The sequence below is a fragment of the Malus domestica genome, chromosome 13 (genome assembly GCF_042453785.1).
Source record: "Malus domestica chromosome 13, GDT2T_hap1".
NCBI classification, from domain to species: Eukaryota; Viridiplantae; Streptophyta; class Magnoliopsida; order Rosales; family Rosaceae; genus Malus; species Malus domestica.
The window spans coordinates 9860657-9877456 of record NC_091673.1 but is presented as its reverse complement, the minus strand read 5'-3'; the positions used below and the strand labels follow the sequence as shown (position 1 = coordinate 9877456).

The following is a 16800-nucleotide window of genomic DNA, read 5'->3' as shown; positions in this document are numbered from 1 at the left end:
ATCCAGCTTAATGAAAATTCATTCCCTTTTGAAAGAAAAAGAAAAGAAGTTAGAACACGAACTCTAATTCCCTTTATCGAGCATAATGATGCGAATTCAACATTTTCAGCAACAAACACTACTATTTTCCGGTGTGTTGCGACCACCATAGGTGCATATTTTTCTCTTTAAACTTTAAACTACTGCAACAAATTTTTAGGAAATGGCACTGAGAATCTAGAAACTACAGAAAGCAGATATTCGAAAGAACTGAGAGACTAGAGAGTGTAGAGACGGAAGAAATATCCGAGACCGCCGAAAGAGAAATGGAGAACCCGAGAAACCAGTCACCAAAAAAGCTAAGCCAGCTAGTTCAACATGGAGGTCGGAAGAGCCTCCATGACTATAAGCCACGCCTCACAGGTTGAATGAGTCGACCTGGCTTCAGCTTTCCCGGCGACTGGCTTCGAAGCCCAAGTTACCGGGGCCAAATCTTTTGACAACAGAGAGAGTACCATAGAAATTCCCACAGCATCATTTGAAATAATAGTACCCTAGGTTACCAAAGTGCCATTAAACGTTTGTCACGCTGCACCAACTTTTGAAATCAAATATATTATGAAATTGAGGACAAAGGAAGGTATCTGCCTTCGATGAATTTGAACAGAACGCAGGTAAATAAAACCCCTCTAGTTTCAAGTTACTGGAATCTAAAAAGATTGTCATCTGATATTCTCTCATATCTCATACATCATTCCGACCCTCAGAAGCCTTGTCCGTGGGACTGCCATTACTTCCTCCTCATGCCTAAAATTTTTCCTCAAGAAATTGTAGGCATAGTTGACAATTATCTTCTTGAACAATGATGATTTCTCTTCTGCCACCACTTCTGCCTCTCCCAACAGATAAACTATATCCTTGTCCATAGCTTCTTGCACAAACTGCATTTCCTCCTCAGCTCCTCTACTGGGTGCAGAGACAATTCTCCTGGACGGATTCGTTGAGCTAGCAGCACTAAGTGACTGAATGGACCCTGATGAAACCCGAGGTGGGTTAACTTGTTGTATTTCTTTTTCAGTATTGAATGACTGTCCATTTGTCACTGCCTCCTCGAATTTCTCTGTTGTTCCTCCACCAAGTATGAAGTGTTCGTTCTGGATAAATTCTTTCAAATTCTCAACCAATTGTTGCTCGAAATCTTTGGGTTCCTCAATTCTGTCGTTGTAGCCATACCTAACTACACAACGAAACATCCGGTACTCCCTTGGCTCCAACGGTCGAAATATAAACCTCTCTTCCAACGCAACTTTGCTGATCGGGATAGGCTTGACCGACACAATCACTACAACCGAGTGGATGGATGATATGTTAGAAACATAGTGTTTGGGTTAAAACTTGAACTTTGGGTTCAAAAGGGGATAGCCCAAAAGAAGATCCAAAAGGAAGGAAGCCGAAATCCAGAAGAAGGGAGAAGCCCTTTTCCTGACTAAGTGCAGATCACTTAAGCCACTTGCTCACCTACCTAGAGATCAAGTGGTGTAGACTAGCCAGCTAATCAGCCAAAAAGTACTTTACAATGGCAGTACAAGTAAAAAGCTGATGAGTCACTACCCTTTAGCAGCATGCGGGCAAGATTAATGCCGCAGGCAGTCAAGCCAAATCATCTATAAAAGGGGAAAGAGAAATAAAAGATAGGGACACTCAAACAAACAAACAAATACATAAACTTTGCTCAAGCCAGATTTGCATATGAAACTGTAGTTAGCATCAAGCCTTCATCATTTTCGGGATCAACCTTCACCAAAAAAACCTTGGTAAAAGCTCTGCTACCCTGTCTAAATCTTGTTGTAGTATCGATTCCCTCCTGTAAACTCATCCCCAAATCTCCTCTTCTAGCACTCAAATCCTTTGTAAATCACAAAGCGAGGAAGTTGTAAGACGATCAGCCTCGCCCGACCCTCTTTGTTTTGTCTTTTCAGTCATAAATCTAGTAATATGATGTATACTTCCATCTGGATCCAAGTTATTTTTAGCAAGTTTATGATTAAAAGGCTTCTAAGTTCTAACCTCTCGGGCATACAAGATTGATCAATTAAAAGTCCTTGGTCTCAAGGCATGAACAAGAACTTTTTGTGGACTTAACCCATCCACGACAGTCCTTGATAACAAGAAGTCCAAAGTTACTTAGGGTGCAAGTAATCAGCCTATTTCTCAGTTTTACTACTGTTATACTATGATTGCCATAGAACGCTTGAGTATAGAATTAACTCTGATGGGAAGCCTCAAGACCTATACCTAAGGCCCTATAAATGCACCTATCTGGGTTCGTTCTGCTCTTCGGGCACGGGTAATTAAAGGATAACAGTTATGATACTTCTGCAACAATGAAACAACCAATATATATTTGAGTACTTAGTTAGTTTTGATTGGAAGCCTCAAGGCCTACACCTAAGGCCCTACAAAGATGGCAGTGGCAGTGGCACGCTTGAGCACTTAAAGTTAATTTTGAGCAGTGGCACGCTTGAGCACTTAAAGTTAATTTTGATTGTGAGCCTCAATGCCTACACATAAGGCCCTACAAAGGCACATTTCAGAAGTAACTCTGTCTTTCTCTTACAACCCGCCAATAAGCAGAAGCCCGACAAACAATATCAATCGGCGCCAACCTCTTGAGGAGCTGTGTGCTCGTTGGCCAGGAAACTTCCCCATTGGAAATTCCTCCAGACGAACATAGTTTTGGCACGCCCAGTGGGATACATATTGAAAACTTGTATGTCAAAGAAGAAAAGCCATAAAACTTTTCAAAAGAGTACAAAGTACGAAGCATCTCAACCTTCGTTAAAGATGACAGATCAGCCAGGAAATCCTTCTTCTCCATCAGGACAGGTGATCCTGGAAAGCCCGACTTCATCTGGAAGGTCTGAAGGAAAAGGAACTAACGAAGAACTATAGGCTACTATGATACAAGTGTTGAAGAGCATGGAAAAGATTTCTTTGGAAACCAAGGGAGAAGTAAGCAGACTTTGTACCTTAACAGGGAATTTACAGAGGAGACTAGATCTGGAGTTCTCTACCCTAAGAAGTGCTCAAGGAGGTGTGATGAGTCAGGCTACCTCTAGAAGTGAACCAGTTCTTCCTCTATTTCCGTTATTTGAAGAAGAAAAAGATAGGGGAAAGAAAAAGGAAGTTCTTGAAGGAGGTGAACCCATGATTGAATCGGTTCTAGAGAAAGAATTCTCTAGCTTCCTATTATTATCATTTAATAATAGGAAGTAGAGTGAACAAAGACCAAAGTATGGGATGCCCATAATGATTGGAAAATCCAGCGGAAAAGAAAGCTTCACAACTTCAGATAAGCCTCCTCCTTATAGACCACCCCCGTTGGCTAATAAGGGAGGAGGAGGAGTCAACTGGAGAAAGCCCGAATCAAAGAAGGAAGCAGGTGCGGGCACTGACCGAAGCCTAAGGAATGAGTTTGCTTTTATCTTTCATGATAATAGGATTACTCAGCAACTGAGGGAGGAGTTGGTTGAATTAAGGAGGACGGTGGCTCATAATGCTCAACCACGAGCTCGTCCAGTATTCAGGGTTACCTATCAAAAACCTTATCCTGAATACATTGATGAGCAAAACCCTTTTCCTCTCAACTTCAAAATGCCTACATTCCCAACATTCACAGGAGAAGATGGCAGTGTATCCTTTAGAGATCACATTTTCAAATTCTCAAATCATTTGTGTGGCATATGAAGACAACCCGAATTACAAGTTGAGGTTGTTTGGAAATTCATTGGTAGGGCTAGCATCTCAATGGTACTCTCTATTGCCCCTTAACTTTATTGCCAACTGGGGGCAAATGAAGATGGCCTTCCATGAACAGTTTTACAAAATAGAGCCAGAAATGACTATTAATGACCTGGTTGAAGTCAAACAATACGACCATGAGTCCACAGAAGATTTCATGATGAGGTTCAGAAAGACAAGAATGAGATGCCAATTCCCTGTTAACCAAGCTCAACTTATATCGATTGCTCAAAGGGCTTTGAGATTACCTCTGAGGAAAAGGTTTTATGACACGCAATTCAACGAGTTACATGAGTTGGTAATCGCCGCCACCAAGTATGAAAGGTTGCTACTAGAAGAACAGCAAGTGAAGCATACTTCCAAGGTGCCTTCTTTTTATAAGAACAAAGCCGCAATTCATCATGTGGAGGTGGAAGAAGCAAGGCCAGAGCATGAAGATGATCATGATAGAGGGGAAATTGATGTTTGTGTTGCTAAAATGACCACGCCTTTCAAACAATTGACAGTGAAATGGTTGGTTCAACCCATCAAAGACCAGAAAATCGTAATGAACGATGGAGGGTTCGTCCCTATGAAACCTCCCAAGTACCAGAGTTATTCATTTGATTTGGCCAAAGCACCTGAAATCTATGAAGAACTGGTGTGGGCAAGAGTAATTTTGCCCGACATTACTAAAAAGATGCCTAAACCAGAAAAGCTAAGGGGGAAGAAATATTGCAAGTTGCACTATACCTTTAACCATTCCATAGCCAATTGTGTCCAGTTCAAAGATTGGATACAAGACCTTATAGTGAAGGGAAAGCTGTTGCTGGACAAACCCCAAGGCAGTATGATGGTTGATACAAACATTTTCCCAGAAGCCCCTATCAACGCGATCAACCTGATTTGGGGGTCATCATTTGTTGCTCCAATGCCCCCACGACAATAATAATTGCACCAGAAGAGGGACCAAGTGATCATGATCAGGTCCTGAAATTGGTATAAGTAAGGGAAGCAGAAAAGAAAATAAAGAGGGGGCAGGGAGTTGCCCAAATATATAAACATGGGGTTTTTGTTCAGACAATTCCATGAGCAAGGCAAGTAGAGGTAAAACACATGTTCATTCTGATAAAAAAAAAAGGGTTACAAGTGATCATAATCCAACAGATTTACATCTTCACTCAAAGTAATTATTCGGGAATGATAAGTCTGCATGATTGTAAAAATTCTACTAGGTTCAGCCAGAACAGTGTTGCTATTGATAAGTTGAGACCTAGTGTGCTCTAGCTCTAAGTTTGACTTCTTCAATTTGATGTTTAAGGGTGCCAAGAAGAGATGTTTGCTCAGCTTTCAGAGCAACAAGTTGTTCTTCTAGCTTTTGGATTTCAGAAGTTACCACTTAAATTTTTTTTTTGTCAGCAAGCCCTCATCCATCAACTGTTCAACCTGAGCAGAAGTACTTGATTCTTTCTTCTTAAAACATCTTACACGATTGGCTTGTCTCTCAGCTCTCTGATGTTGATCCCTGAGAGCCCTCAAGTTCTCAAAGAAAGAGAGGAATGAATCATGTTGAGTTTTGGATAGCTGGCCGGCTTTAAAAAGCTCTATCGTAACCTTTTCTATGTCGTGAAGAGCCTTGAGGCTGAATGATGCTGAAAAGTCCTTCTTCACCCATTCTTGAAACGATCGGGGTTGCTCTTGAAGGCCGGAAGATTCAGAAGAACGCTTTGAAAATTTCAGCCTTGTCTCAAGTTGCCCGAATTCTTCAAAAAGTTCGGGCAAGTTAGTAGTTGTTGAAAATGAAAAAGAAAGAGGAGGGGTTCGTACTCCAGTTTCTTTTAAAGAGGGAGTTACCATTGATTAAGCCAAATCTCCAGTTTCGGTCCCGATCCTCTCAATTCCAGGAAAGGAAATCCCTGTATCTCTAGAAGTTGAAAGAGGCCAGGGGAACTTCGTTTTATGCACCAAACATAGGGGAGATTTGCTCGAAGCCTCTCTTAGGGCCTACTGCAAGAACCAAAGAAGAGCAGGTTACAACAAAAAAGACAGTTTAAGGTAGAGAGAAGCTTTGGAAAGAAGAAATATACCTGAATAGGACCTGGGGTTTTAAAAAGAGAAGAATCACTACCACCGGTAGAGGAAGAAAAAGCTATGCCCGAACCTTCACCAATGCCCTAAGAGCATCAAAAAATTGTAGCAGTTGTTAGTAAACAGGTTATGAGAAGAAAACAGAAAGAGAAAATGCCTCCATACCTGGGTATGAGGAGAAGAAGGAGTTTCATCGGTAGTAGCTATTGGGCAAGGAAGCACCTGCAAGATAGCTACCCTTAGGGTCACAGGAATCTCAGAGGCTACGGGTTTTCCAAAAGTCACCACTGATGGTCGTTGTGATTCATGCATTGGAGATGGCTAGAGAAAGGATAAATAGAAAGTGAATATGGGCACAATGTATAGAAGTTCAATGTCAGGATAACTGCCCACCAAACTGATGTCTTCATCTACAAAATGCAACATGACCTTTGTTGCTGGATTAAATTGAGAAGCGGGAGTTGCCTCCAGGGCAGAAGGAGAAATAGGAGACTTTTGGGGGGGGGGGGGGAACCTTGGCTAGGCAAGAGGGCATATACCCCAACCTGGATAAAAGAGAGGAAGAGAAAGTTCGGTCATCTGTTCGAGAGACTATAAAGTTATTCAAGATTCAAGAATGAGGGAAATGCACTTCTAAAGGATTAGCCTGAGGAAAAAAGACACTTGTTTTTCGGGCAAATGATAAAGAGGCCTCGGGTGGAAGAATCTTTTCCCTTATGGCCTGAATTAAGCAATCATGTTCAAAGTACAAGCAAATACCTCAAGCTTCCTAAGGGTGATATTCTGCGGATCTTCAGCTTTTTGATGCATTTCAGCTCCCAGTGGATCCTTCCTGAATGCAGTAGTTGGTTTCTTGGAAGCCTGAGGCTCTAATTTCAAAGCAAACAGGGACAATTAGATAAAGAAGAAGGATGGCAGTCCGATAAAAAAAAAACACTTACTTGAAGACTTTTGTTTCTTTATGCCTGCCTTAGAAACTAGAATCGACGAGGCTGAAGACTTGGAAGCCTGAATAGTCTTTGACCTCTTATTCTTTCTGGTGGGGATTGACCGTTTAAGTTTGGGTGGTGATGCAGGTTCAGATTCTGAGGTCTCGACCACAACTACTTTCCTCTGCTTAGGCGTTTTGATGTTTGCCTCAGGTACGTCTTTAGCTTCTGAATCTCCAAAAGATTCTGAAACATCTCCACCTTTTCCAGTTTCTTGTCTTTGAGCCTCTACTGCGGCTCCATGAAGAACTGCTACATCAGCTGAATCATCCTCTGATTCAATGGATGCTGATTCAACATCTACTTGAGCTGTAGGATCAAGAAAAATGAGACTTAAATAAAGTTTACGGTAGATAGAGAGAAAAAAATTTGAAGGAAGACAGATTCGAATCAGGGAGAGAAATACCTATCAAAAGTAACTGGTTTTTTGGCTGAATCATTTCCTTCCAGTTTTCAAGTTCGCCCGAACTTGGGTATGATTTGAGGGAGAGTTGGCTAAAAAGACGGCCGTGAGTTTCTCGCAAATCTCCTCCATATTTCTTAGTCCATTTGGCTTCCCACCAGGTGGAGAAGAGTGAAGTGCATTCGAAGTTAAGAACTATAGACTTTCGGGCAACCTGATTCATAACTTCAAGACTTCATTGGGCCGCTCGAAAGGTCACATTTGAAGGGGATAGTAACCTAAAGGAAGTGCCACAGTGAACAGAATCAAAGAATAGGATGGGAATGGCTTGCCTAAAGCCTAATTGCCTGCTACAAAAATTAGGGTGATATACTTCCAACCCACGATCATAACGGTTGCCACGAACTCCCCAGGCTATGTCTCTTGGTTGAATACAATTGATAAATTTTTTCCTGTAAAATGAGGTGGCATCTTCCCCGGAAGCATCTTGGAAGGCTTGGTCCGAGAACCAAGGATATCTCCTCAAAACTGAAGCGCCCCACTCCAAGTATGATCGGGCTCTACAAACTTTGAAGAAATAAAAACAGGCAAAAGTAAAGTGATCTATGGGAGCGGCTTCAGCTCATATTCGGGCAGGGCCCACACCTTCTGGGAATTCTAAGTTAACATCCCGAAATTCTGGGAAATACCATTGGAGCCATATTTGGATCATCCATATGGGTCCATTCAGATTGGTTTCAAATGGCTCACCTTGATTCATTTCAAAGATGAGGTGATAAAGATGAGAAAGAAGAAACGGACCTGTGGCTACATCATCAAAGTTATGGATCCATTCAACCTTCACCCCTTTAGATTTATTTGGGAAAACATGCTTGTTGAGCCAATATAAGAGGAAGTACATATGTTCCTGATCTTTATTGGCATGAGAGGAATCTACACCAAAATTCTCCTTTACAAAGGGGATGAATCCCTTGTAAGAGGTCCCGTAACTCTTAAAAGTCGCAGAGTTATATTCTAATCGGAGAAAAGATGTGGAGGAACCGGAGCTTTCAGCAATTAAAGAAGAAAAAGGAACCCAGTCTTAAGTAACATCTTCAATCTTGCCCGATGGTCTTAGCCCGAAAATTTGGGCCATATCTAGAATAGTTGGAGACATGGGACCCATGTGAAAATCAAAAGTATTTGTGCTCGAGTTCCAGAAAAGAAGAGAAGTAACAAGCAGTTCGGGCTTGGGAATAATGGTAGTTTTTGAAAGCATTATTAGTTCATAAATACCATTGTTCATCCACTTCTTCTTGAAGGTTGGTTCTAGTTCATCAATCCACTGAGTCTAAGCTGGGTCGTTCATTAGAGGAAAGCCACGACGATATGATGAACACTTAGATGAAAAGATGCCGGACTTGGCCAAGAAAGGATTTGGGGTAAACCAGTTACCCTTGGGCATATTACTCTTTATCACAACAGGGACGCGAGAAATCCATGTAGGACCCAACGATTGTACCCCGTGTGCTTCAAAGAAAAGTTCAGAGTACAAACCTGCCCGAGGGTGATGCAATCTGTTGAGTAAGCGGAGTAAAGTAGCGATGCCTTCACCAGATTCGTATGATAGCTGAACTTGGTCAGATCCTGAAGCCATTTAATAAGTTTGGAAGAGGTGTGACAAGAAGCTGATGGGAGCAAAAGATATAGGGTGAAAAGCAAAAGGAAGTCGAAAATGGGGGGATTTCGTATTAGGGATATTTGATGTTTCGTGGGTCAGTAGAGAGATCGCAGGTAAGCGACAGTTGTTTTTTAAAAGGGTACAAATCCCAAGGAAAGACGTGGGTATGAAGAGCGCCTATTTAATCAATATTGGCGCCTGGAATTCCAGCCTGAATTTTAATTGAAGGGGGGTACTGTTTGGGTTAAAACTTGAACTTTGGGCTCAAAAGGGGATAGCCCAAAAGAAGATCCAGAAGGAAGGAAGCCGAAATCCAGAAGAAAGGAGAAGCCCTTTTCCCGACTAAGTGCAGATCACTTAAGCCACTTGCTCACCCATCTAGAGATCAAGTGGTGTAGACTAGCCAGCTAATCAGCCTAAAAGTACTTTATAATGGCAGTACAAGTAAAAAGCTGATGAGTCACTACCCTTTAACAGCATGCGGGCAAGATTAATGCCGCAGGCAGTCAAGCCAAATCATCTATAAAAGGGGAAAGAAAAATAAAAGATAGGGACACTCAAACAAACAAACAAATACATAAACTCTGCTCAAGCCAGATTTGCATACGAAACTGTAGTCAGCATCAAACCTTTATCCTTTTCGGGATCAACCTTCACCAAAAAAACCTTTGTAAAAGCTCTGCTGCTCTGTCTAAATCTTGTTGTAGTATCGATTCTCTCTTGTAAACTCATCCCCTAATCTCCCCTTCTAGCACTCAAATCCTTTGTAAATCACAAAGAGAAGAAGTTGTAAGACGATCAGCCTTGCCCGACAAGGTGAAAACCTTGCCCGACCCTCTTTGTTTTGTCTTTTCAGTCATAAATCTAGTAATATGATGTATACTTCCATTTGCATCCAAGTTATTTTTAGCAAGTTTATGATTAAAAGGCTTCTAAGTTCTAACCTCTCGGGCATACAAGATTGATCAATTAAAAGTCCTTGGTCTCAAGGCATGAACAAGAACTTTATGTGGACTTAACCCATCCACGATAGTCCTTGATAACAAGAAGTCCAAAGTTACTTAGGGTGCAAGTAATCAGCCTATTTCTTAGTTTTACTACTGTTATACTATGATTGCCATTGAACGCTTGAGTATAGAATTAACTCTGATGGGAAGCCTCAAGGCCTATACCTAAGGCCCTATAAAGGCACCTATCTGGGTTCGTTCTGCTCTTCGGGCACGGGCAATTAAAGGATAACAATTGTGATACTTCTGCAACAATGAAACAACCAATATATATTCGAATACTTAGTTAGTTTTGATTGGAAGCCTTAAGGCCTACACCTAAGGCCCTACAAAGGCACATTTCAGAGCTAATTCGGTCTCTCGAGCATATATAACATATGTTTTACATCTGTCATGCTAAAGATGGCAGTGGCACGCCTAAACACTTAAAGTTAGTTTTGATTGTGAGCCTCAAGACCTACACCTAAGGCCCCATAAAGGCACATTTCAGAAGTAACTCTGTCATTCTCTTACAACCCGTCAATAAGCAGAAGCCCGACATACAATATCAACTGGCGCCAACCTCTTGGGGAGCTGCATGCTCGTTGGCCAGGAAACTTCCCCATCGGAAATTCCTCCAGACGAACACATACTGAGAGACTATAGGAGGAATTCCCTGAACAAGCTCAGAATATAGAAGTCCAACACCTGGCACACGATTTATATTAGGGTCAGAAGCCAACTGTTTCATGTGTTCACTAAAAACCTTATTTTTGAGCTCAAACATGTATCTTTGCTTGTGCACATGATGCCAAATCCCCATAACCACCATGAGGACAACAGCAAAGCACAAAGGAGGGTATCCACCTTCAAAGAATTTGAACAAGACTGCAGATAAATAAGTCCCTTTGATGCCAATGGACACCATAAAGAAGACAGCAATCAACCACATGCTCGTCTTCCATACAACTAACATTATTAGAGTGAGCAAACATGTGGTTATCACCATTACACTAACAACCGCAATTCCTGCATCACAAGAAGATGCATGTCATTTTGCAAATTTATATGTTCAGTTCTTTACTATTCAAATTTTGGTGCATATGGTAAAAATATTTTTAAGAAGGGATTTTTGTAATATTTTGGGTGCTTAATTACCATATGTGTTGCTAATTTGATCACCAGTCTTGAATATGGCAGTGACTGTAACACAAGCAATCATAAGCATGTAGTTGACCTCCGGTATGTAAACCTGGCCCTCATATTTAGCGGAGGTGTGAACAACCTTAACCTTAGGGAAACAACCCAGACTTAAGGATTGAGAGATAATTGAAAATGTTGCAGATATCATATATTGGCTTCCAACAATAGCAGCAGCTATAGTCACGCCGAACATTGGCCAGTACAAAGTTTCTGCATAGTGCCTGTAACATCCCACATCATCTAGGGGAGTGATCCTTATATGTATATTCTCATCCTTACCTAGCACGAGGCTTTTTGGGAGCTCACTGGTTTCGGGTTCCATCGGAACTCCGAAGTTAAGCGAGTAGCGCGCGACAGCAATCCCATGATGGGTGACCCACTGGAAAGTTGCTCGTGAGTTCCCAAAAAATAAAACTGTGAAGGCGTGGTCAGGGCCCAAAGCGGACAATATGTCATATCTTGGCCTGGGGCGGATCACTTCCCGGGCCTGCTCCACCACCGTAGCACGATATTGTCCGCTTTGGGCTCTGACCACGCCCTCACGGTTTTGTTTCTGGAAACTCATAAGCAACTTCCCAGTGGGTCACCCATCATGGGATTGCTCTCGCGTGCTACTAGCTTAACTTCGAAGTTCCGATGGAACCTGAAGCTAGTGAGCTTCCAAAAAACCTCGTGCTAGGTAAGGATGAGAATATACATATAAGGATCATTCCCTTAGGTGATGTGGGATGTTACAGTGCCAACTCAAGAAAGATTAATACATCAAACAAAAATAATTATTCAAGCATATAGTTAAATATGATCTCGATAAACAAATTTTCCGGTTTGGAATTTGAGAATGATGCTTGTGTGGTGAGAACTCACTTGGTATAGAATTGTAGAATTTATTCTCCACCTTCTCTGGGAACTTGCTGAGGTACGCGGCTTGACTGCCATATGCCATTATCAATGCAGGAAATATGATGCAAGAGAAACTGATTTGCATTATTAGGGTTTATGAGTTAAGGTGCACTGAAGTACTTAAAAGAACGCAGTTCAATAGTAATAATTTGAATGCTGTTAGTTGATACTCTGTAGGTAATTTATAATAGTTGGTCCTTTATAAAAATTTCCTCGTTTCCTTTTCCTAAAGAAACCAACATTAGATCCACAAGTCTATGTACAACAATAATGGCTTGGGTAGTACTATTCGCTTACCTGTATTGCTTGGACATTAAAGTGACCAAGATCCGCAAACATGGCCTCATTGCCTGCATGTTTATGCCTCTTGCTAGTTAAACAATTCAGAAGGAGAAACATGGTTAAAAATAAAATATATCTATTTCTAGATAAATTTGTACTTACCAGTAGTGCAGAGAACTACTCCCCCAAGTGAAATCCATGCTTGTTTTCCATTTCTATGGAAGTAACAAAAGATGTAGATTGGATTAACAGCACTTAATACAGAAATGTCATGTGTGATTAAGTTGTAAACGCCGATGCCACTTATGAACAAGAACCATAAGATGAGAATAGGAGCAAATGTGAATCCCACTTTATCAGTTCCAAATTGTTGAAAAGTGAAGAGAATGATCAGTATTGCTATGGAGACCCCAACAACAACATTTGAAGTAATAGCCAATGTTACTGTTGACCCTAAAAACTATCAAGCCTACGTGGCGCACAGGCCGAGTAACTAATGAGCTAATTACATCCTTCGGTTGATGCGGGGCGTGCCAACTTGTCGGCCGAGCTCGGCCGAGGAGTAACATGTGTTGATGTTGCGTTGAATGCGTGGCTGACTTCTTGATTTTTCGATTGCGGCCAAGGAAGGAACACATCTCGACCTTTGGGTTCTAAAGTCTGAAGACAAGGCTACTAATTTTGTGAAGTTCACAAATCGTTGGCGCCGGATTCGGTCACAGTAATTATATTTATAAAGGTATAAGCACGTCGAATCGACACCAGAGTATAGGGGCACATATACTCAAAACAGATATACATCTTGATGGTAAATGTGGTTCGGCCGTCAGAATGCTTAACTCTAAAGCTTACTTGTGAGTATCCAATCATAAAACAACTCGGCGTTCAATGTGCCGAACCCTAGTAAATTGTAACACCTCACCTCGCCGAAAAGGCTAATGAGATGACCTCTGCCAATAAAGACCCTAAAGTCTTTCTCGACCAAGACTTGGATAGATAACCAATCGGCCTTGACGCAATGCTGTTTATCTAAACTAAAGGTGTTCCGCGATTGGCTGGTTCTACGGCGATAGTGCTGTTTATCCAAACTGAAGGTATCACCAGTTGCCTTCACAATGCTATTTATCTAAACTGAAGATGTGTTGGCGGAAAAGGAAAATAAAAATCTCAAGGTTGTTGAGAGGTTTCGCGAAAGCGAGGGTTTGCGCAAGGCAATTTGTGTTTTGAATTAGAGGGGGCATTAATGATGTCCTCCTCCCTCTATTTATAGTAGTCAACCTGCTTCCAATCGAATCACAACCATACTCGAATTAGAACTCCTTCCCCTGATCCAACCTTATCTCGGCCAATCCTTCTCCTACTAGGACTTTGAACTCAACCCCCTTATCGGGCCGCATTCAATCCCAAACTTCAACATCCTTATCTTGTCGAAACTCCTTCTCATATCAGGATTCAACTACCCATGGATTCCTCATAGGACACGGCCGGCCTTGGCTATGTGGCCCATAAACCGGATGACCCCCAGCGACTCCTAAGTACGGCCTCTGGGCCGAGAATAACTCTAAACTCGGCCCAAACTGATATTTTGGGCCCAAACAGTTACCAAATGTATCACTAAACGTTTAAGATACCAACAAAAATAAATAAATTTAATATGATTTGCATAGATATATAAGTGATTCAAAACGCTAATTTAAAGCCTCCTTTTCTTCCACTTTATTAGTAGGCATTTTATGGCGGTGTTACGATCGCATATAAATATTTCTCTACCTGTGCTTAATGATTTGATGCCTACTGATTGGATCCCGATCACTGCAGAAAGAACTGCATACACGCACATTAAAATGTTTTGTCAGTTCTCTAGCAAGAAAATATTTATGCTAAAGTATACAATCACAATGCATTTATTCGTTCAATAAGTTCAGAATTCTATGCCATGAAACTAGTATTCAATTACCTGAAATGCAAGGAGTAAGAACCCCATCTCCAAGTACCATGGAAGTTCCCATAATGGTTACAAGGAAATGAACATATTGGGCTATCTTACTATTCTCGAGCTTCTTCTTGATGGCTTGCGATCGTTTTAACCCGTTGGATGGCGTTCCAAGTTTGTAGTTTGATAGCCCCTTTCTTCTGGCTGGTTGTTTGGAATTAAGCTCACCTTCGCATGCCGGCACAACAATGAATACAGTGCAAATGTCCCCCCCCTACGAATTCAACAAACTTAATAAAAAAAATTCAGAAGATTTGTGAAGGTTGATGCCATCATGTGGTATGATTGAGTGCTATCGTTAATTCAGTACTAGAAATCTGGTCACAGGACACCAAAGTATATTGTGTCTTTTGACTCTAAAGACACAAATATTGGTGTCCTACAACAATAAAAAAGGTGCAGCTAGCCACTAATAATGTTATCTTAACATCACCATTATCATTGGCCCACAAGACGATTAAGGCATACTTAATCAGGGGTATGAGTGTTAGGGTGTAGAAGATGAGAGACAGGATTCCCACAACGTCTTCATGGGGGCCACTTCCTTGGGCGAAAGTGCTATTAAGCACAAAGAGTGGAGACGTCCCCAAGTCGCCATACACAACACCTGTGCACTGAAATACCAAACTCTAAGTTCTCCGCCAACTTACATGCTGCTGAACACAAATAAGTAAATTAAAGTGGAGCAAACTAATTAATTAGTATAAATCTCAAGACTATGTCAAACTAAACCCTCAAGAAGCAAATGGTTGATCTGCGGTTGGGTTCAAATCATCCCTTTCAATTTAAAGTGGTAATATCGCTTGTAATTAAAGAAAAACTATTAAAAAATATTGAAATGAACAAATAGAGACGTGCCCGTAGCTTTGAGCTTTGGGGCGTCGAAACTTTTCCTGCCTCCAAATTGAGGGAGTCGAAATGGCTCACAACTTTATTCTCTACCATGGACATCTGTCGAGCCTTCTTTCTTCTTGCTTTTCAACTTCTCTACCAATTCTCTGAATTGGGTTTTATTTAAACACGATTTATACGCTTAGCTAGTTTTTGTACCATTCCCAAAATTTGATTGTGCCTCTACAATATCCATTGTACTTGAACTGTTATAAAAAATGTAATAAATATAAAACGTGTGTCATAATCTCTTTTTTTATTTTTTGTTGTTGTTGTCCGATCATAATTTAATTAGTTCTCTGAATCTCTACCCATTTACATACTTAATTTGTCAAGGCGTGTCATTTCAATCGGTTTCCTTATTTTCTAACCCTACATGGAAGTTATCAATAAGAACTTTTGGCATGCATGGATGGTTACACTAGTACAAAAACATGTTTGCGCAATGGAAACTTGCGCGACGCAGAAAATTTCGTTGCACAAAGTATGTTTGTGCGACGCTAAACACAAAACGTCGCGCAAAATAGCTTTGCGTGATGCAAGCCTTCATTGCGCAAAGGCTATTTGCGCGACATTTTGTGTTTAGCGTCGCGCAAAATTTTGGTGCCAAACCATCCCACTTTGAACCTGTGTTGCGCAAAGTATGTGGCATTGCCCAAAGTCAACGATGGTTTTTTTTCTTTCTAAAATAACCACACACAAGGGCATTTTTCTTCACATTCAACCTCTCTCTTTTAGACTTTCCATCTCTCTTAACCCTCACCATCATCACCTTCAGGTATTGTAGTTATTTGATTAATTAATTAACTATTTATTGATTACATTTATGTTTGAATTTGTTTATTTTTGTGTATTTATGTTTTTCTTTAATTATCTTTGTCAATGCTTATTTTTAACAAGTTGAGTTTTGATTTTAAACAATTGAATGAGTAGAATGTATGACTAGGAGTATGAATGATTTTGATAGGTTTAGGGAAACAAAAGCTAAGAAACTGCAAGCTGCTCAATTAACTTGATCTAATTTAGGGATAGATTGATGTGTGCTAAAAAATGGATAGATTTCATTTCTCACAAAATTGGGAGGAGGAAACTAGAATGTTAGAGATTTAGAGAAGAAGCCAGTTTACAGTTTTGTCAAACCACTATTCTATTATGTGGTTAGTAATCATTTTAGGTGTAGTCTCTACCATTTACGATTTAGTATACGTGGTCTCATCATAAAGGTCCTTAAACAATAATTTTAAGGCAGGAGTGGAAGGGGTAAACGAGAAGTTAAAACTGTGGAACATAGAAAAAACAAAAAATAAAAACAAAAAACAAAAAAAAACTTTGCGAGACGTAGGAACACATGTGTATGATTTAGAATACGTGGTCTCATCATATAGGTCCTTAAACAATAATTTTAAGGCAGGAGTGGAAGGGGTAAACAAGAAGTTAAAACTGCGGAAGACGTAGGTCCACATGCGTCGCGCAAAGCTATTTTGCACGACGCATGTGTACCTACGTTGCGCAAAGTGTTTTTTTTTTCCTTTTGCTTTTCTTTTGGGGTTGCCTTTTTCTTTTGTGGTATCTACTTGTGTAAATGTTTTAAATTGACGATCGAATTAGTTCCTTGTATTCATATAGGATCCAAGAGTGTAGCTATA

At 40.7% G+C, this 16800-nt stretch overlaps 1 pseudogene; it reads right to left on the bottom strand.

Moving 5' to 3' along the window:
- Positions 1–578: 578 nt before the first annotated feature.
- Positions 579–15208, bottom strand: LOC103452537 (potassium transporter 5-like; annotated as a pseudogene).
- Positions 15209–16800: the final 1592 nt, after the last annotated feature.